This window comes from Cupressus sempervirens, chromosome 10, assembly GCF_028749045.1.
Source record: "Cupressus sempervirens isolate cs-2001-9-10 chromosome 10, ASM2874904v1, whole genome shotgun sequence".
Classification (NCBI taxonomy): domain Eukaryota; kingdom Viridiplantae; phylum Streptophyta; class Pinopsida; order Cupressales; family Cupressaceae; genus Cupressus; species Cupressus sempervirens.
In genome coordinates this window covers 994,709,237-994,731,620 of record NC_143127.1, presented here as the reverse complement: position 1 = coordinate 994,731,620, position 22,384 = coordinate 994,709,237, and the positions used below count along the sequence as shown (strand labels likewise).

Sequence of the window (22,384 nt, the reverse complement as noted above, 5' to 3'; positions counted from 1 at the left end):
CTGATTTTCAAGGATTGTTACCTTGCCTTCCTTTTCGATTTAGATGGTGTTCTGTGTGGGTGTGATAATACTATGAATCTTGGTGCACAGTTGTGGACTCTTGTCCCTGTCTACCTGTGGTTCCTGCTCTTCTGGTTCGTGAGCGATGTTTGGCCTAGACTTCCCGCGAGATTCAATTTCACACCCGTTACTTGCTCCTGTTCGTGAGTTTTGGATGGTACCTGGTATACCTAGTTAGTTCTGTCCTTGGCTCCCTTGTGGTGTCTTAAGTCTGGCGTGAAAGATGTTTCATGGGTGCAGCTAATTGCCATGAGTCTCACCTGTGCTTGCTGTGTACATGCCCTCCTGTGTTGAGGACCTCTTCCATTTTATGCTTAATACCATTGCCGCTGCTCCTGGATTTCTCCTTCCTTCCTATTCAATGCTTTCTCCCTTTGCTCGGCTCGATATAAGTATTGTTCTTACTAGTCGTGTTGTTTGGTTTGCAAAGGATTTGATCATTTTAAAATATTTTTAAGTGTTGGGTTATGTTTGCATGGATTACGTTATCAGTAATAATATTAGTATTTATTCCTTTTATTAATTTATATTGTTTCAAAGTATTAATAATGCTTGTTATTTTTATATATATAATAAATATAGATATTAATAATGAATTTCAATAAATATAGAATATTAATAATGAATTTCAATTACATACATTTAATAATGATTATTTATTGAAATTAATAAATATAGATATTAATAATAAATTTCAATAAATAAAAATAGATATTAACAATGAATTTCAATACAGATATTAATAATGATTATTTATTGAAATGTTTGTTTTATTTACAAGTATTTGCCTTATTTTCTTGGGGTCATGACAAGACTTGAAGCACGCAAGAATCTAATGCTGCTCTCATTGTCCTACCATCATCTATACCTTAATTGATCCTGGAATGGACAATTGCTTCGGGGAAATATATCTGATAATACTGCTGAAGTGCTAACACACAGAGAAGATACATGAATGCAATAACCTCAGTCATAAAATGGTTCCATATTCTACCATTACTTTGACAACTGAATAGTTTTCTTCTGTTTGAGGACCTGGCTCAAATAAATACTATATACATAGCTAATGCTCCTTGCTATTAGCAAAGGAAAATCCCAAAAAATCATAAAGAAATCTGAACAATAACACACCATAGGACCATGACGAGTTTTCCTCTTAAGTCATTACAAATTTCCATGAGTGTACTCTTTACAAACATCTCAGTCTGCTCTAGATTTCACTCCCATTCTTTAGTTGTCCAATTTGCTATTGCTCCAGAGAATGTTGCTTATCACAATAATCTAGATAGGACACAAATCCTGCAAATATTATAATGAAAGAAGGTAAAAAGAACACAAATAGAGATCCAAAACTTTGGGTTCCACTAGATAGTTTTTTCAAATGTATCGATCATTTCAAAGAAAGCCTTTAATTAAAGATGGTATCAGGCTATTGGATTTCAGCAATTTTGATTATGAACCTAGCAAGTCATACCTAAAACTTTCACAACTTGCACCAAAGTTCCATGGAGAATGGGATGAATCAGCACTTTGGCATTTGGATGAGTTTCATACATTTATAGAGGATTATGAAATTTGTGTAGAAGATCAGGTGATGAAGCAATTTGCCAAGACATTGAAAGACAATGCAAGGCAGGCATATGAATCACAACCTACACAAGGTATCTCATCTTGGAAAGAGTTTGAACAATGGTTCTTATATGAATTTCATGATGCAAGTAAGGAAGGTGAGATGTGTTATGAACAGTAAGAAGATCAAAATTACAGCATGGAAGAAGATCTTGACATGTCCCCACTTGATGCCTTTTTCAGTTTAGAAAGATTTGAAGGGGAGTCTTTGGCACATTTGTACATGAGGATGACAAACATTTATCATGAGATACCATCAGACATCATGCCCCCATACGTGGAATTTATAAAGAATTTTTTTGAGTTGGGATTCTGACAAAGTGACCCCGATTTGAAGCTTCTTTTTTAGATATTGAAAGAAGGTGATGAAGATGAAGGATATACCGAAGTGCTACAAGAACATAATGATCTTTCTGATTTGAATGGAGAAGAAGTTGTTGATCAATCTGAAGGAGGATCTGTCCATGATGAATACTCATATGCCAACAAATGATAGTGAATGTAAAAATGAGGAAGAGGATTCTCTCGGCATGGAAGAAATCTCAGCCTTATTAGACATGGAATATCAAAAACATGTGGACAAAAATGGCTCAATTTTTTTCTCAATTTACCATGGTGAGCATGTTCATGGATCAGCACATCTTTAGGGGATAGATAAAGGAGATGATAATTTCCAAGAATCAAATAGTGGAGATGAAATATAACAACATACAATATATGAATAGGAGAAAGTTCTAAAAGATAATGTCAATAAAGATAGTAACCTTGTTGATGAAACCTATGATGATTGTTTACCGTACTAGGGTAAATGAATCAATGCATACAGACAATAGAAACATGTAACAGCAGAACTCCTTGTATTATTCGCATATGCCAAGAGATTACATTATGCTTATGATGATTGACAATGATCCCGAAGGGTGTATGAATACTTTCTAAAGAACCTTCCCAAAGGGGTCCGTTGGCCACATACAAGTCGCTACATAACAAGAACCTTCCCGAAGGAGCATATACTGACGGGATACATCCTGACACACACCTTGTCAGCTACACAATATTTACCAATGACATCATCCCCCCAAAAGAAAATTTGTCTCTGGATGACAACACAACAAAATTCAAAACAACTAATTACATTTATTCATAAAAACAACATAGACATCATGAGCCAGAAGGCTGCGTCTAGGACTATAAAGACCGATTGTGTCAAAGTTGATACACTTGATTTGTCCGGACCTTCAAATCAGCTTTGATCTGAGAGTTCTCCTCCACTACTTCTTTCAACATTAAAGTAACCTCCTGGCACTCAACTTCTTTCTAATCATTAGCCCTCTTCGCTGAGTCCTTTGCCTATAGTGCTACTGCCAACCGCTATTCCATTGCTATTAGTTGTTGTTCTTCCTGCTGCTTCCCTCATGCACTTTCCTTGAGTTGTGCTAACAAGACTGTCTGCTCTGCTTCTCAAGCAATCTACAGGGTGGCAAGTCAGTTGGCCATCTCCTCCTGAGCCTTCTCGGTCGTCTCCCGAGCTTCTTGCCCAGCCCCTGCTCATCTTCTCTCTGTAAGCACCAACTCTGCCAAGGACTTGCTTCACTCTATGATGTCAATAAGGCATGAACGAACATCCTTATCCTTCTCGGCTAGTGGTAGAGGTCTTGTCACCCACACCCCTCCATCTACTTTCTCTACTACTGCTGCACTCTGATCCTCCACCCTCGACACATAGACATTGCATGCCTGCAGCAAGTCCAGGTCTCATCAACTAGTCAAACTTTCCATGACTGATAATCGCAATGCTTGGGGGTTTAGGGGGCAACGCCCCCAGTGGGGTCAAGGGGCCACCAAGACCAAATTAGCACCTTCAAACACAGACAAAACTCCATGGAACACACTATTTTTGCGATTTCTTCTAATCCCACACTCTTTCTGGCAATTGCTTATGATTTACTACCTACTTATGTCTTTCCCTTCCCTTTGGCATCATGCATTACTCATTTTGAATTGTTTCAATCTTTTGTCGCTTTTTTTTTTTTTTTAATTTATAGAAAACCTCCTATCACCCTTCTAGATTTGTACGGGCCAATGTACAGCTACACAATGGATTGCTTCTGCCATAGTCGTACCATCTTCCTGGAGGACTCTGTAATGCCGTATGATTCACTTTTTTTTCTTTTTTTTCGTCTCATTGAACATCGTACTGAAACCCATGACGGCACGTACAGTCGAGGCCGTATGGCGTTATGGCTTCTGGAGGGCCGTACGGCGTTGTCTTTTGGAGGGTTGTACGGCTAGAGTGTGCTTGAAATATGAAGTGTTCATGCCGTACGATTAAGCACATGTAATCACCATGTCATATAGTGATTTTTGGAGGGCTTTATGTGTCCGTACGGTGCCTGCCTGGAGGTGTTCATGTCGTACAATGTCTCAACTTTGGAATGTCGTACGATTTGCTTTGTTGAAAAAAGGTCGTACGGGTAGAAAAGGGCCATACGGTGAATGTTGCCCCTTATAAGATGCCATACCGTGTTACATGATGCCGTATGGTACTTTTCTTGCTCTCTTTTTTTAAAATTTTTTTTTAAAAAAAATTTATTTTTTTTTTTAAATTATTTGTCGACAGGGGACTATTCCCTTCATGATAGATTTTTAACTTTGACACATTTGCTGTGCCCGGTACTTCCTTCCTATCGAGCGTCCATAACTTCATCGCTTCGTTATCACCAACTTCCCATATCTTGTATGGTCCTACCCATTTGATTCTAAACTTTCCAAGTTTGATTTCATCCTGCCTGTTATACTTCAACACTAACTGGCCCGGTTGAAACTTATTCAGTTTCAAGTGTTTATCATACCACGCTTTGCACCTGTTCTGCATCACCTCCGTGGCCCATTGTGCCTGCACTTGTCACTCATCAAGTTTATTTAAGTTACACGATCTCTCCCTCAGGTTTTCCATATCGCCCAATTTGTTCCCGAAACTTGGTACCATGAATTCTATGGGCTGCCACTCTTTGCTATTAATAACTGTATTATTGATTTTAGAACCTTCACTCCGTACTACTGAATTTTTTATTAAACCCTTCCTCTTTGTTTCTTGTGCAGACCGTATGATGTGTCTTCCTTGCTGTCGGCACCTTTCTACCATATCCCTGGTTCGCCATAACATTTTCTTCCTGCGCTGTCGTACAGTGAAATCTTTCTTTTTTGTGGGTTCGTATTGTATCTTCTTCCCTTTAGCTTTAGTCCCAACTGCCTTTCCTTCTTCTGCTTCTCTGTATTCCGTCAGACATTCATTTCTCTCTTCTTTCTCACCTTTGTCGACACTTAACATATTACAGCTCAGAAAAAGCTCATAATTCTCCATCTACTAGTGGAAAAGGCCGTTCAACGAGTCTAGGTCATCCTCATTCAACCCTCCTTCTAGTCTCAATACTCCCTCTTCATTAAGTTCCATTCTCTTCTTCCCCTCGTCATCCTCTCCACCTTCGCCTTCGAAATCCGACAACGTTGCCTCCTCACCTACCATTTGTGTGTGCAAGTCAATTATGAATCTTCTGCCTCCACACTCCATTGATAGAGAATTTTTCTACCAGTCATGCTTAACCTTCGCTTCTATGAGCCATCCTCGGCCCAGAATGGTATCATATCCTCTCCTCTTTAGCGGGATGATGACGAAGTTGAGTAGGAACGACTATGTTCCAATAGTGACTGGTTGTGCCATCAGGACTCCCAACAGTTTGATCATGTGTTGTTCCATCATTAATAATTGGAACGTAGGTGGCCACAATGTCAGTTGTCCCAACCTCTTCTAGGTATCCTTTGGTAACACATTCACACCGGACCTTCCGTCCACAATTGTGTTTGTCAGAATAGTTCTTAGAATTCCCATCTTGACGACTATCAAATGTTGTCCGGATGAGAGGGCTAGTAGCATTGGATCCTCTGCACTTGCTCTACTTCCCTTCTCCCTTCCGTCCACTGTACTTGCTCCACTTTCTTGTTCCCTTCCGTGTTCTCTTGGTAGTTTAGCAGCTAGAGTGATGTTTGTGAGTACTGATTGGAGTTGAGGCATTGTGAGCAACAGATCATTTATTTTGATTGGTACTTCAGTTTGTAATATCTGCCATACGATGTTTTGTTTCGTACAGTTCCTTGCTGAGGTACCAATAGTGTCCTTCAAGTGTGCTTTCTCTGCCTGCATTGCCTTCTTAGCCTATGTTTCTTGTGCTCTCTTCTTTTCTTCCGTTGGGTCAAGGTACAGTTTTTCTTGCTTCCGTGTGATTGACAGAACCTCCTCTTTGTCCATCCTGATGGTGATCAAATTCACTCCTGACTTCGGGCACTTAGCATCTTCATGATCGCCAAGTCCGCACCATCTACATAATAATTTTGGTGTGTTTTTCGTTGTATAGTCTCGAGCAAAGTGGCCCCACAAATTACATGCTCGACATTGAACTATGGGTCTACCATTCACATCGTACTGAATTTGACTTCTGCTGCCATTATTATTGTTGCCATTGTTGTTGTTGTTTTGACCTCTCCGATTATTTTTGTATCCTCCCGACATGGCACCCTCTATACTGGTGTTCCCGCTCCCTCCTGACGCGGAAGCTTCCTGTGTTAGGAACACTTGCTGAGGTCCTTTTGTTTTCATATTTAAAGGGCATTCCTTTGTGGAATGTCCCATGATTTGGCAAATCTCGCAGAATTGGTCCTTCGGACAGGATCCCTTCGTATGGCCTTCTTTCTTGCACTTGGTGCACCATAGGTCATTTCCTTTGGTCTCCTTCTGCATGTTCTTAAATTCTTTCATCATCCCAATCATATCCTTTTGAAGGGCTCGAACCTTCTTGCTGCCCTTGTCGTCATCGCTGCTCTCTTCTTCTGAAGACATGTCGTCATCAGACTCGAATGAACTACTCTTCTTTTTCTTTTTTGTCTTTTGCTCGCTTTCTAAATTCATTGCTCGATTGTATGCTTCCGTGTACGATGATGGCAACACAATATTCATCTTCTTCCGCAACTTCGGGTGTAGGCCTTCAATGAACCATCTTTTCTACAGCCCATCAGTCGGCTTATTCTCCATTTTATTTATCAAGTCTTTTAATTTCCTGGTATAGACTCAAACTGTTTCATTTTTCCCTTGTTTTGTGTTGTATATCTCGGCTACGATCTCATTATCGTTGCGAAGCAGTTGAAATTCGGTAGTAAACTCCTTCTTAAGGTTGTCCCAAGTGGTTAATTTTTGGGAATCTGCATCAGCGAACCAATCAATTGCAACACCCCGTAGGGTGGCCGAAAATTGCCGGACCCATTCGTTTGTATCTGTTATGCCATTCGCCCTCCAAATCGTTTCGCATGTTTTAAAATGTTAGATTGGATCGGCTGCTCCATCACCATCAAAGTTTGGCAATTTTTCCTTTGGTCCTGCCATTATTACTGGATGTGTATGGGCGTTGTTCTGTACTGCGACATTGACGTTCTGTATTCCAGCACCAACGCTCTATATTCTGGCACCAACGCTTTGTATCTCGACACCAACGCTTTGCACTCCGGCACCAACGCTTTGTATCCCGGCACCAACGCTTTGTATCCTGGCAGCAACGCTTTGCACTCCGACACCAACGCTTTGTATCCCAACAGCTTGTGCTTTTTGGTGAAGAAGGGTCTTCGTTAAGTGAATTTGTCCGTTCTGGAATTGTATCGTGGACAAAGAGTTCACTCTACGCTCGTGCTCCCTTGGCACTCCTAGTCATGCGAGTCGATTCCCTTCTGTCTGGATTCTCTTCCCTCGGTGAATACAGTCTCAAAAACTCATCCCTTGCTTCTTCCACCAATTCCACCAACTGTCAAGTCTCCTCCATCTTCTGAAACCTCCTTCTGTGTTCGGCTTGTTGTGCCAAGATTAAATTTTCTTGCACAGTACGTATTCCATCTTTTCCCTTTATCTTATTTCAATCCTTGTTAAGTTGATTTGGCATTAATCTTCATTCCTCCCTCCTTCCAGGTTCATGGGGCAACGACGCCAAATGATTACCGTACAAGGGTAAATGAATCAATGCATACAGACAATAGAAACATGTAACAACAAAACTCCTTGTATTATTCGCATATGCCAAGAGATTACATTATGCTTATGATGATTTACAATGATCCTGGAGGGTGTCTAAATACTTTTCGAAGAACCTTCCCGAAGGGGTCCGTCAGCCACATACAATATGTCACTACATAACAAGAGCCTTCCCGAAGGAGCATATACCGATGGGATACATCCTGACACACACCCTATCGACTACACAATATTTACCGACGACAATGATCTGAATGAAAACTCTCACAAGGGTATGCCTGAATTCTCTATGTTCATGAATCCATTGTTTGAAGAGGAGGTAGAAGAAGATATGGCAGAGTTCTCTATGTTCTTGAACCCACTATTTGAAGACAATCTTCTATGGAATCAAATCCATCAGCATCATGATGAAGATAGCAGGCCTAATGATATTTTTGAAGTTGATGAAACTCATGATATGTATCCAGAAGGTGAAACTTCTTTCAATTCATCCTATAAGCAGGAGTTGTATCAAACATGTAAAGAATCAACCAAGCACAATCAGGAGAATGTGTTGAAGAATGAATCTAAAAATTAGTGTCATATCTGATGGAATTCTTGATGTGAGAGAGGTAAAATTTCCTGAATATGAACTATCTTTGAAATCTTCTTGTGGAGAGAAACAATATCTTGAATATGTAGATAAGGCAGATTGTGTGCAAGAAGACAATCAAGCAAAACAGACTTATTCCGATGCTTGTATAACTGATCAAAAGAAAGACTCTAGGGACTCTCCATTTAGCAAAAGCCATGATGCACCTAATGATTTCTCAAAGACAAAGCAATAGTCAAACACCAATGACCACATTGATGAAGCAATGAGTATTGTCCATAAGGATAATGTATGTAATACATCAATATCCAAAGTGTTACATGATCAGAATTATGTTTGATGAGGAAAGAATTAATGTTCATTATTGGGGGGCCTGGGGCCACCCAATTTCACTGTACATCATGTTAAGCATGGATGATCGGTCTGCTCCTCCAGAGATAACTGGAACCAACAAGAGCCACTGATGGAGCCCGAAATTCTAGGCTCCATTTGTGCAAAATTCCTACAAATCAATACCAAGTATTTGAAGATATTTTTACATACCTACATTCTCACAATGAATGGATCTAGTATATTCTTTTGGTAGAGATGATGAAAAATCTCAGGAGATGGTGGGATTGAAGGGATTGTAAAAGTGGTGTAATTTATAACAACAGTTAATTAGAGAAAAGAATATATAAACAGATTTCATGTACATATGACAGTCAAATACATGAAGATAAGAATTCAAACTCAGATGACTCTACAACAGTCCAATCAAGGTCAATGAGTTTTGAATTCATCAAAAATACAATAAGAACAATAAAAGTATATGCCATCCAAACTTGGCACATCGCCATATATACTAAAAAAAAGTCTAAATTCACTATACGTTGGCAGAGATTCTGGTACAACATCAGTGACAGAGACGAATTAGAGATTGTGCAATGTCAGCATGCCAAAGGTGTTTCCATATTGAAAACAGAAGCAAGCAACTATTGAAGTGATTATGTCAGAGTATAAACATTCAGTAATAAATTCTAAAGCAACACACCATGAGGATGTTGGCAATATTTGAAGTCCAATATACCTGCAACAATAAAAATATATGCCATTCAAACTTGGCACATCACCATATATACTAAAAAAATAGTCTGAATTCACTATGCGTTGGCAGAGATTTTGGTACAACATCAGTGACAGAGATGAAGTAGAGATTGTGCAATGTCAGCATGCCAAAGTTGTTTCATATTGAAAACAGAAGCAAGCAACTATTGAAGTGATTATGCTAGAGTATAAACATTCAGTAATAAATTCTAAAGCAACACACCATGAGGATGTTGGCCATATTTGAAGTCCAATATACCTGCAACAATGGCAATCACACACTACTATGTACAGCACATCTTCTACTATGTGACATAACTAAGTGACTACTGTGACTCATCCTTTGCAGCAATACAGAAGTTTGAGGATCAGAAATAAAGGATAATCTACAATAGCATGTGATTTAGGTAGAGATAAATATGGATCAATCTGATTCAAATTGCACATGATTAATGGTATCTGAAGTTCCAATACTGATAGCTATCATGTAATATGGAGATTCTGCAAACTATATTGATTTCCTGGGATGTATATCCTACAGCCAGCAGCGAAGCAAATTAATCGCAGAAGAAGAGTAGAAGCAAAGAAGACATTTAAATCCTTATATATACACGGGATATTAGAGTGCAGTGACTACAATCACAGTGATACGCTGATGTAGAACAAATAATAGCCGATTTGTGACAGACTTAATGAATCACTGCTATAATGGAAGAAGATAATGTGTCACCAGGAACCATGAAGGAGTATCGCAGATATTTCAGCAAAGGAAATACTTATTAAAGGCAACGATATAAAAGTACATTCAAAAATTGTTTAGAGGATGAGCAGCGATTCAGTCCCTACATCCACGACAGACATCCATGAGACAAGAAACGGCATTTGTAACAATGTTTTCAAACATAATGTTGAAGTGTGATCACAGATTGTGTGCAATCCAAGTTAAATAGATATTCATCCATGATAAAACACATATGGACCAAGAGATATTTTACTATCCATATTTTAGCAGACACCTGGAGTTAGCGGATTGAAGCTTTAACAGCACGGTGGAGATTATTACAGTCAGAATCAATACCATTAAAAGGAAAATGTGAAGAACCTCCTTATAGCAATATCGTGAGAATGCTCGAAAGAACAGAATACAAAGTGATAGCAGAACTCAGAATGAATCTACTGATCGTAGGCCACTTCGAGGGGGTAACCTCCTTTGAGCAAGCTCAATACAATAAATTCGTCCGTGCCCATCAAGGGCCTCAACCTATTCTTATATACTGGGTACGATCTAGAAAAGTAATACTACCTATGCATGTGGGATAATAAAATATACTCACGGGACGACTTACAAAGCATATGCGTCCAACAACACTACTCTAATAAACAGAAGGAACACACAGGTTCCTAACATCCCCTCTCCCTTAGAAAAAAGCTTTGTCCTCAAAGCTTAATGTGTGGAAATTGTTGTTGAATCTGAAGAAGGGGTTCCCAGGTAGCATCCTCTGGTTGCATGCCATGCCACTGAATCAAGACCTCAGAGATGGAGCGAGAGCGAAGCTGGCGAGTGCGCTGGTCAATGATTGCCACCGGCTCCAGGATAATGGATCCTTCCGTATCCATTTCAGGGAGAGTAGTTTGTGCTCTGACAGTGGTACCCAGAACTTTCTTTAGACAAGAAACATGAAAGACTAGATGAATGCGGGAAGAAGGAGGAAGTTCCAGTTTATAAGCAACTGAACCAATCTTCTGCAGAACCTTATAAGGCCCATAAAATTTTGGGGCCAGCTTATGATGCCCTTTCAGCTTTAGGGAGGATTGTTTGTATGGCTGTAGACGAAGAAAAACCATATCCCCAACTTGAAATGAGTGCTCAGAACGGTGTTGATCTGTTTGCTGTTTCATCCGATTACGGGCCATGTGAAGATTATCCTGTAAGGTACGAAGAATCTGATCCCTGCTGCGGAGAACTATGTCAACTGCCTGGACTGGTGAGTTGTTGGGAGTGTAGGGAAGGAGCACTGGAGGTGCCTGACCATAGACTGCTTCATATGGAGTCATTTTAGAGGCAGTGTGGTAAGAGGTATTGTACCACCATTCAGCTAAAGGGAGCCACTTGGCCCACTGATGTTGCTGTTCGGAAGTGAAGCAACGAAGATAAGTTTCCAAGCATTTATTGACAATTTCAGTTTGACCATCAGTTTGTGGATGATAGCCCGAACTCATCTTCAGTTTGGTGCCAGTTTTCTGAAACAGTTCAGTCCAAAAATGACTGGTAAAAGTTGCATCACGATCAGAGACAATGGAAGAAGGGAGTCCATGAAGAAGAAATATCTGGTCCATGAAGATTTGTGCAACAGAGGAGGCAGTATAGGGGTGGCTGAGGGCACAAAAATGACTATATTTCGAGAGACGATCAACCACAACCAAGATCACTGTCTTGCCACCGGATTTAGGAAGCCCTTCAATGAAATCCATAGAAATATCAGTCCAAATCCGTGTAGGGATGGGCAATGGTTCAAGCAAGCCAGGAAGGAGGGTCGTTTCACCCTTGTGGCGTTGGCAAGTATCACATTCAGCCACCATCTGTTGAATCGTCTGTTTCATCCCTTTCCAAAAGAAGTTTCTCCTTGCTCGCTCATAAGTTTTGAGGAAGCCTGAGTGCCCTGCTGAAGGAGAAGCATGGAGTTCATAAAAAATAGCCTGATGTAGAGCTGGGTTCTGAGGAAGCACTAGCCGACCCTTGTATCGAAGAGAAGCACCATCCCAAGAGTAATGTGGTATAGCAGAAGGATTATTGGCTAGCTGGTGAATGATTTGAGATAAAGAAGAGTCACTGTCATAGCCCTGCTGAACAGACGCTAACCAATTGGGAATGGGCATAGAAATAGCGGAAAGGGAAGCTTGATTATCAAATGTGCGAGAAAGAGCATCTGCCACAATATTCTCCTTACCCTTCTTGTAGGTGATCTCATAATCATACCCCATGAGTTTGCTGACCCATTTCTGTTGTGTAGGAGAGGATACCCGTTGTTCCAGGAAGTATTTCAGACTTTGGTGATCGGTTCTGATGCAAAAATGACTCCCTAAGAGGTATGGCCGCCACTTCTGTACAGCATGCAAAATAGCCATCATTTCTTTTTCATAAGTAGAGAGGGCTAGATTCTTACCAGAGAGGGCTTTGCTAGTGAACGCAATAGGATGGTCATCTTGCAGGAGAACAGCACCCAATCCATTGCCGCAAGCATCACTCTCAATAGTGAAGGGTTTGGAAAAATCTGGCATCGCGAGAACAGGTGTACTGCACATAGCCTGTTTCAGTTGTTCAAATGCAGTCTCAGCAACAGGGGTCCAGGAGAAGGCATCCTTTTTTAACAGAGCTGTCAATGGTGCTGCAATTTTCCCGTAATCTTTGACAAACTTGCGGTAGTAGCCAGTCAACCCCAAAAAACCCCGAAGGCTCCTGAGAGTTTTAGGATGCGGCCAAGTTTTCATGGCATCTATTTTTGTAGGATCCACCCGCACTCCATGGTGTGCAACAATATGCCCGAGATACTCCACTTCCTCCTGGCCAAACACACATTTAGATAGTTTTGCACAGAGTTGATGATCAGAGAGAAGTTGCAAGACAAGCTCCAGATGATGGAGATGCTCAGCCCAAGTTTTGCTATATATGAGGATATCATCAAAGAAGACCAGAATGAATTTCCGGAGGTATGGTCGAAATATGTTATTCATCACTGCCTGAAATGTTGAAGGAGCATTCGTGAGGCCAAAGGGCATGACTAAAAATTCATAGTGACCATCATGTGTGCGGAAGGCAGTTTTAGGTATATCCTCCTCATTAACCCGAATTTGATGATACCCAGAACGAAGATCTAACTTGGAGAAAAAATGAGCCCCGTGAAGTTCATCAAGAAGTTCATCAACAACTGGAATGGGAAACTTGTCCTTTATAGTGAGATGATTAAGTGCTCGAAAATCAATGCAGAGTCGCCATGACCCATCTTTTTTGCGAACAAGCAGAACTGGAGAAGAAAAGGAACTGGTACTAGGGCGAATAATACCTTGCTTCAGTAAGTCACGGACAAGTATCTCGATTTCGGTCTTCTGATGAAATGGGTAGCGGTAGGGCCTGATGTTGGGCGGAACACTGCCAGGAAGGAGCTGAATACGGTGGTCCTCTGGACGAGAAGGAGGTAATCCCACAGGTTCAGCAAATATACCAGAATACTTGTCCAAAATGTGTTGGAGATCGGCAGGAGTGCTAGAGACTGCTGATGGCTGCATCTGAATGGAATGGAGCTGAGCGATGACACCATGTGAATTCTTCTTAAGAAGTTTTTCCATACGGTGTGAACTGATGATGCTGAGAGACCCTGGTTGTAAGCCTTTCAAAGTGTGTTGGTGCCCCTCGGCTGAAAACTGCATCCAAAGTTCAGCAAAATCCCAGAGAATGGGGCCAAGAGTGCGTAACCATTGGGCACCCAAAACCACATCACAACCACCTAAGGGTAAGGCAAACATGTCAGAGCGCATGTTATAATCTCCAATAGAGAGACGCACATTGCGACATTTCCCTTTACAAGGTAAAGTGCCCCCATTGGCAATCATGACTTCAAAGCTAGAGCAGGGATGGATAAAGCAATCAACCTGTTTGGCTATTCGTGGATCAATGAAGTTATGAGTGCTACCAGAATCAATGAGTATAGTAAGAGGGATCTTCTTGAAGAAACCTTGGACCCGCATGGTTTGTGGAGTAGTGACTCCTGCCAAAGCATGGACAGATATCTCTGGTGGAGCTTCTGGTGAAGGAGGTTCAGGCTGGTGAGGCTCAACCTCCGCATCCACTGTTTCCTGAGCATCTACATATTCTTCCAGTTCCGGTGGAGAATCCACATCCAAGAGATAGAGCTTTTGCTGAACACATCTATGGCCCCGAGACCATTTCTCATCACAATTATAACAAAGCCCTTTGTCTCGCCTGACTCGCATCTCTGTTTCAGACAAGTGCTTGATCGGAGTAGTTCTGGGAGCTGGTATGACTGGAGGGTTGTGAGAACCTGTATTTCTGAATGGAACAAAATTAGATCTGGAACGTTGTAGAGCACTAATCTTGTCTTCCGCTAACTTAGCCAACCCAAGAGCTTCCATCATTGTAGTAGGTCGAAACATTTTGACTTCTGAGCGAAGTGCATCCTTCAGACCACTGACAAAACAACTACGGAAGAATTCATCAGACAAGCCCTCTGTGTGATTAGCTAATTTTTCAAACTCTATCTGGTATTCTCTTACAGTGCCTGTTTGACGCAGTTTAGTGAGTGCTCCTGTGAAATCATCAAAGGAACTAGGGCCAAAGCGCTCCAAAATGAGGGTGCACAATTCGCTCCACGTTGGGCCTACATTAGCCTTGATGTACCAACGAAACCATTGAAGAGCTTCATGTTCCAAATGAAAAGATGCAAGGGGGACTTTGTGGTTATCCAAAGTATTATGCAAGCTGAAATACTGCTCGGCCCTATAGATCCATCCAGTCGGATCAGAACCATCGAAGCGTGGAAAATCAAGCTTTGGTCCACGAAAATTGCCAGAAGAGGACCCAGTATCTCCTGAATGGTTTCGGCTCAGGGCTGACTGCTGAAAGTTAAGACCCAGAATTTTGTCATCCAGATCTTGAAGTTTGGTTTTGAGGGATGCAATTTCCTCTTCCATGATTTTTGCTCCTGTACGCGTAACAACCATAAAACAAGGTTTTTTTTTTTTTTTTTTTTTTTTTTTTTTTTTTTTTTTTGGAATGGGTAGAAGATGAGAAACAAAAAATGTTTTAGTTACGGCAAACTTGGATTTGGGTAAAACTCATATAGGAAATGGGTGTTCGACGGGTGGTGGGAGACTATCTGGGGACAAGGGAAAAAGAAAAATGAGGGTTTCAAGGGTAGGGAGGCGAAATGAGGCGAACAGTCCAAGAGGGATAAGGGAGCAAAATGAGGAATTGAATCTTGTGGCTCAGTTTGGTGGCGATTGGATGAGAGGTGAAAAAGATAGGGCAAACCCTAAAATTAGATAAATGAGGGATTTAGGGCTTTGATATGTAAAATTTGGGGTTGGGGCGCCAAGGAAGGAAGTATGCGAAATGATATTGCAGACGTTCTGCGGAAGTATGAGCAGAAACAGAAAGCAAACAAGGAAGCTACGACTAAAAAACAGAAAAAATTTTACTCTTTTTTTTTTTTTTTTTTTTGGACAGTCGACTTAGAAAAATTCACTCACAGACAGAACAACTGAAAAGAGTTATTGCAATAACAAGAGATATTAGAAGTGAGAGGAACCTGAAGGCCACGACAGAAAAAAAATTTGATGTAATTTCCACCCAGCGAGCCCAAGAGAGTGCTCTGATACCAGATGTGAAGAACCTCCTTATAGCAATATCGTGAGAATGCTCGAAAGAACAGAATACAAAGTGATAGCAGAACTCAGAATGAATCTACTGATCGCAGGCCACTTCGAGGGGGTAACCTCCTTTGAGCAAGCTCAATACAATAAATTCGTCCGTGCCCATCAAGGGCCTCAACCTATTCTTATATACTGGGTACGATCTAGAAAAGTAATACTACCTATGCATGTGGGATAATAAAATATACTCACGGGACGACTTACAAAGCATATGCGTCCAACAACACTACTCTAATAGACAGAAGGAACACACAGGTTCCTAACAGAAAATCATGAAAATAAAAGAAGGAGCCTTCGTGGGTTTTATATATGCAATGAACAAATAATATATATCATATCGAGAGCATTGCGAAGTCAACAATTATGAGCAATGGATGTTAATTCACATGGTTTGTCATTAAACATGGAGGAGTTGTTTTACACAGATGAAGACATGGAAAAGCTGTTGAAACTCATAGCGTGTATCCATAAATCTCGATAGACTTCAGTTTGAAGATATGCGATGCCATGTTACCCTTAAAACTGGGGCAGTTAGCGTGATCAGCGATGAAGAATTGGTAGCGATGAAGAATTGGTAGCGATGAAACAAATGTCAACAGTGTCGTCATCTTGGAGATTAGAAGGAGCTCGATAAAATTTATGTTAATAGTATTCATTGTAAGCCAAAGAAATTAATCGGTAATTACAAAATTCATATAATATTATAATAATAATAGGGTTGCGATTATATTTTCTTAATGAAGAGATGTGATAAAGTTATAAGAGATGTCTTCTTACCAAAAGACATAGCTCTTTGAAATTCATATAGACGGGTATTTGTTTGAATTAAAAATAAAATAAAATATTCAAACAAGACATTTGACAAGAAAAAGGAGATATATTTATTTGTGAGGAATAAGGAGTTTAAAGCATGACTTTGTAATATAAATTTAAATATTATATTTTATTAATAAATAAAATTTCATTTGTTAATTAAAAAGGCATGCAAATTTAAACTGTAGTTGATTTGTCCTTTATAATCATCTTTAAATTCCGTAAGCAATGTTAAATGTTAGATAAGTGGACTCATTTATGGCATTTTAAACTCGATCATCCTAGATGTAGGGAAATATTAAATTGTTTTTGTATCTATATCCAATTTGTCTCCCCACCTTAGGAGTTAAAGTGCAATCTGGACCAGTTTAAGATTGTGTTAATATACTTGATCCATCATGTCTGGATTATTAAATTGTTTCTAATTTAAGTGCATAAAATGTTATAAAGTTGTATGTGATAACCTTCATTATAGTTGACTCTATTGCCCGAATAAGCAAAGACACCGATCTTTTGAATTAATTGAATTGTAGTTATTGGATCTATATTCAAAGTCAAAAATCTATATACTTCTTTGTTGCAAACATCGAATCAATTATTGATAACATTATACAAAACATTTAATCAATTCAAATTTTCAGCATTCAACCATTTTAAGCACTCAACATTCAATTTCATTTTGATCGAGTTTGAGGATTTTGCCAGTCAAAGAATTCGCAAAGCTTAAATTCGCTATAGAAAAGATTTGGATCAAGTGATCACATATGGATTGAAGGTTTAGTTGCCTAGGTGGAGCGAAGCTTGAAGTGCAGGGTAATTGAAGTCATTTTCGTTCGTTGGCCAGAACTAATTGTGGAATCGTATTGGAGAATTGGCAAGCTCTTGGATTTCCAATCTATGGTTTTGGGAACCAACAAGTTGCTTGCATGTTCATTTTGTTACTTGCATGTGTTGTTTTACCATGTGAAGTCTCATATTTTGCCACAAAAGGTTTTTTGAGGGTTTTTCATAATTTTTCCCTTAGATTTGTTTTGTAGTGTTTTCATAAATTTTTCACTTCAAAAATTATTTGACGGGTTTTTTATAATTTTTTCCCTTCAAAATTTGTTGATTCTATAATTCACAAAGTTGTGTGGGATTCCTTCGTTTTGTTACTTGCATGTGTTGTTTTACTATATGAAGTCTCGTATTTTGCCACAAAAAGGTTTTATTTAGGGTTTTTCAAAAAAAAATTTCCTTAAAAAATTATTTGATGGGTTTTTAATAATTGTCTACCTTCAAAATTTTCTGATTCTATAATTTGCAAAGTTGCGTGGGATTCTTTCGTTGGGTTTATAATTTTATCCTCTAAAATTATCAGGTGGGTTTATAGTTTTTCCTCAAAAGTTGTCGGTTGGGTTTTACCATTTTTCCTCAAAAGCAAACTTTTGTGTTCTTTTATTTGTGGCTTGGATTTTTTTTGGTTTTGATTAATTTTTACCCTCTAAAATCATGTTGGGTTTTGATCAAATTTTCACCTCAAAAATTATGTAGGGTTTTCATTGATTTTTCTCCTAAAAAATCATGGCTTTTTGCAGTATGGTTTGAGGAATCATGCTCATTTGCAAAGTTTGGAGGGTTTCTTGATTTTTTCTCAAAATCATGCAAGTTGTTCTTTGTATTTGTCTTTGTCTCTTTGGAAGAGCAACTTCGTTATAGGTTTGTGATGAATTATGGTAAGATGCTTTGTTGATTCTGGAAGGGTTAGTGGCAAACTCATCCCAGTGGAAGAGTCAATGGTAGGCTTGTCAATTTTTGCAAAGCTTTCTGAAAAGGGGGCACCCTTCTCTAGAATGAGCCTTGCTCAAATTGATCACAAATTACCCTAATTTTCTACTGGTAATAAATGGTTACAAAATGCACAATGAATATAATCCTTCCTTTCACCTCTTAATGCACTAAGAGAAAAGGATGCATCTACAACCAAGACATCTTTACAAGATCTGAATACAAACTAATATCAAATCCAAACTCTGGTATCATATATATAAATAAATGCTTAATTCTGATAAAGACTGACACCTACAGTAGTAGCATATAATATGCATGAATAAACAAGAGAAACCTAGTTCTTGAACTCGCTTTGAGTCTCTACTGACAATGCAATCAATATCCTCCAGGTATTATGCCCTAATGACAAGATAATATAGTGTTCCTGCAACAAGCTCCTATAGCAAATGCTCTAGTTATTATTCCTCTTCACACTTGGCCCATGGCCACAATTCGGCACAATGAAGTGACTGAAATACCACCTCCAATCAGCGATAATTCAGGTGATGTTTCACACCCTCAAAATTGCTATCATTGGGAGTTTTCATTCCCAAAGACAAATTGATTATCTGTAGGCCCTTGGCTCCACAAATACATAGGCAAATATCAATAACAAATTCGGATCCTTCCCATGAGGCTCTCTCCTCTATTTATATTATTCCTGCCCCCCCTTCTAGAAGAATCATAAGTGTTATCTTATCGCACTATTCTGGAAGCTTCCTCCTTTCCAACAATAGATAAGTTGTGCTTCTCGATGATTCTAGAATATTAAATTAATTAAATATAAAGTCATCTCTTTTTATTTATTTAAAAAAAAAAAAATTAAAAGTATTTAATGACTATATAAGAAATCAATTTAATTATTTCCACTTAGCCTTCAAAGGACAAAAGGCTAAGAAATCTATTGAGAGGCTAAAGAGATGGGGACATTACAGTCCTCCCCTCTGGAAATTGCTTGTCCCCAAGCAATCTCAACTCTGGATGTTGCAGAATCTCTTCGCTCTCCCATGTAGCATCCTCAATAGGTAGGTTCTTCCATTTAATCAAATACATAGGCAAATATCAATAACAAATCCGGATCCTTCCCATGAGGCTCTCTCCTCTATTATATTATTCTTGCCCCCCCTTCTAGAAGAATCATAAGTGTTATCTTATCACACTATCTTGGAAGCTTCCTCCTTTCCAACAATAGATAAGCTATGCTTCTCAATGATTCCCTAATATTAAATTAATTAAATATAAAGTCATCTCTTTTAACCGGATCCTTCCCATGAGGCTCTCTCCTCTATTATATTATTCTTGCCCCCCCTTCTAGAAGAATCATAAGTGTTATCTTATCACACTATCTTGGAAGCTTCCTCCTTTCCAACAATAGATAAGCTATGCTTCTCAATGATTCCCTAATATTAAATTAATTAAATATAAAGTCATCTCTTTTAATTTTTTATTTTTTTAAAAAGTATTTAATGACTTTATAAGAAATCAGTTTAATTATTTCCACTTAGCCTTCAAAGGACGAAAGGCTAAGAAATCTATTGAGAGGCTAAAGAGATGGGAACATTACAGTCCGCCCCTCTAGAAATTGCTTGTCCCCGAGCAATCTCAACTCTGGATGTTGCAGAATCTCTTCACTCTCCCATGTAGCATCCTCAATAGGTAGGTTCTTTCATTTAATTAAATATTCTCCAATGACACAGCTTCTCAATCTCTTCTCTCTAAAATCTAGTATAGCCTCTGGTATCAAAATCAACTTACCCTCATCATCTAAGGGTGGTAGAACTGCAGAAGGAGCCATGTGATGTCCCAATGCCTTCTTGAGGCGTGATACATGGAAAATATTGTGCACTTTGCTGTCCGCCGGCAACTTTAGCTCGTAAGCCACTTCACCCACACGCCTAATGACCTGAAAGGGTCCATAGTATCGTGGCTTGAGCTTCTCTGCACCAATCTTCTTGAGAGTAGACTGTCTGTAGGGCTGCAACATCAAATACACCATGTCTCCAACTTCAAAAGAGCATTCCGCTCTCTTCTGGTCTGTATATTGTTTTTGTTGGTTTTGTGCCTTCTGGATGTTTTCACGAAGAGCCCTCATGATATCCTGATTTTCCTGTAACATGCCTCCAGCACTAGGCACTCTACTATCACTTATCAACAAATCAAGAAAGCTAGGAGCCTCATAACCATACAAGGCCATGAATGGTGTCATCTGAATAGAAATATGGTAAGTGGTGTTTTAGCAGTTCTCACAAAGGTATACCCACTTAACCCATCCTTTTTGCTGCCCAGCAATATAATTTCTGAGGTATCCTTCCACCCATTTGTTGACTATCTCTGTTTGTCCATCTGTTTGAGGTTGGTAACTAGTATTCAGAGAAAGCTCAGTCCCACACAATCTAAAAAGCTCCTTCCAGAAATTGCTCATAAACCGATTGTCTCGATCACTAACAATGTTTCGTGGTAATCCATGCAATCTAAACACCTCACGAAAAAATAGTTCAGCAACCTGTGTGGCTGAAAATGAAATAGTGATTGGGAAAAAATGTGCAAACTTGGTCGAGAGGTCAACCACCACATAAACACAATCCTTGCCTTGCACTTTTGGCAACCCTGTGATGAAGTCCATAGATATACATTCCCACTTCTTGTTTGGAATTGGAAGTGGCTGTAATAAGCCAGCAGGATATGTTTGGTTTTGTTTGTTCTGCTGACAAACAATACATTCTCTAACATATCGTAGAACATCAGATTTTAAATCCTTCCAATTGAACCTCTCATGAATCCGTCGATAGGTTTTGAAATACCCAGGATGGCTTGCCAATGGTGAATCATGAAAGGACCTCAATACTATGTTCTTCACTTTTGATCCTGGAGTCAAGAAAATCCTCCCCTTGTAAATGATAAGATCATTCACCACCGTGTACCTATTATCATGTAGTGACCCATCAATAATACTTAAAGCCCAAGAATCCTTAGCATATTCTGCCATAATCAAATGACTCCAATCCTCTGAAACCTCAGCCATAGAGCTCAAATGTGGTCGGTGAGACAAGGCATCGGCAATTATATTTTGTGAACCTTTGACAAAAGAAATGTCAAAATCATAAGATTGCAACTTGCTTACCCACTTTTGTTGACGGTCATTAAGATTTTGCTGCCCAAGGAAATGTCTCAAGCTATTATGGTCTATTTTAACAATGAACTTACTACCCACTAAGTATTGCCTAAACTTGGCCAATGCATGCATAATGGCCAACATTGCCTTGTCATATATACTATAGCTCCTCTCAGGGCCCCTCAACTTCCTGCTTTCATATGCAATTGGATGTTTGTCTTGCATAAGGACAACTCCAGTCCCCTCACTTGAAGCGTCACATTGCAACTCAAAGGGTTTAGTAAAATCGGGCAATGCAAGCACTAGGCAAGTAGTCATAAGTTGTTTGAACATCTCAAAGCATTCCTGTGCCTCATGAGTTCAAACAAAAGCCCCTTTCTTAGTCAAATCTGTAAGTGGTGCTACATGGCGAGAATACCCATAGACAAATCTGCGATAGAATCCACATAAACCCAAAAATCCTCTAAGTTGTGTCAAATTCGTCGGAGTAGGCCACTCAATAATTGCCTTGACCTTATCTGGATCCATCTAAACTCCTTCTACACTAATGATGTGACCTAAATACAATAATTCTGTCATGCCCAAGTCACATTTAGATTCCTTTGCATATAGAGATTCCTTACCAAGAATACCCAAAACTATGTCAAGATGTGCAAGATGCTCTTCCCATGTCCGGCTATAAACCAAGATATCATCAAAGAAGACTAACACAAATCGCCTCAACTGTGAATGAAATACCCTATTCATAGTAGACTGGAATATAGCA

At 39.4% G+C, this 22,384-nt stretch overlaps 1 pseudogene across 1 annotated transcript in view; it reads left to right on the top strand.

Annotated features, from left to right (window-relative positions):
- LOC149537308 (protein NO VEIN-like) overlaps positions 1 to 22,384 on the top strand; it is a 106,131-nt pseudogene that overhangs the window by 15,822 nt on the left and 67,925 nt on the right. The window contains exon 4 of the transcript XR_016357709.1: positions 7,183 to 7,463. The product of XR_016357709.1 is annotated as a protein NO VEIN-like (transcript). The remainder of the gene's footprint in view (positions 1 to 7,182; positions 7,464 to 22,384) is intronic.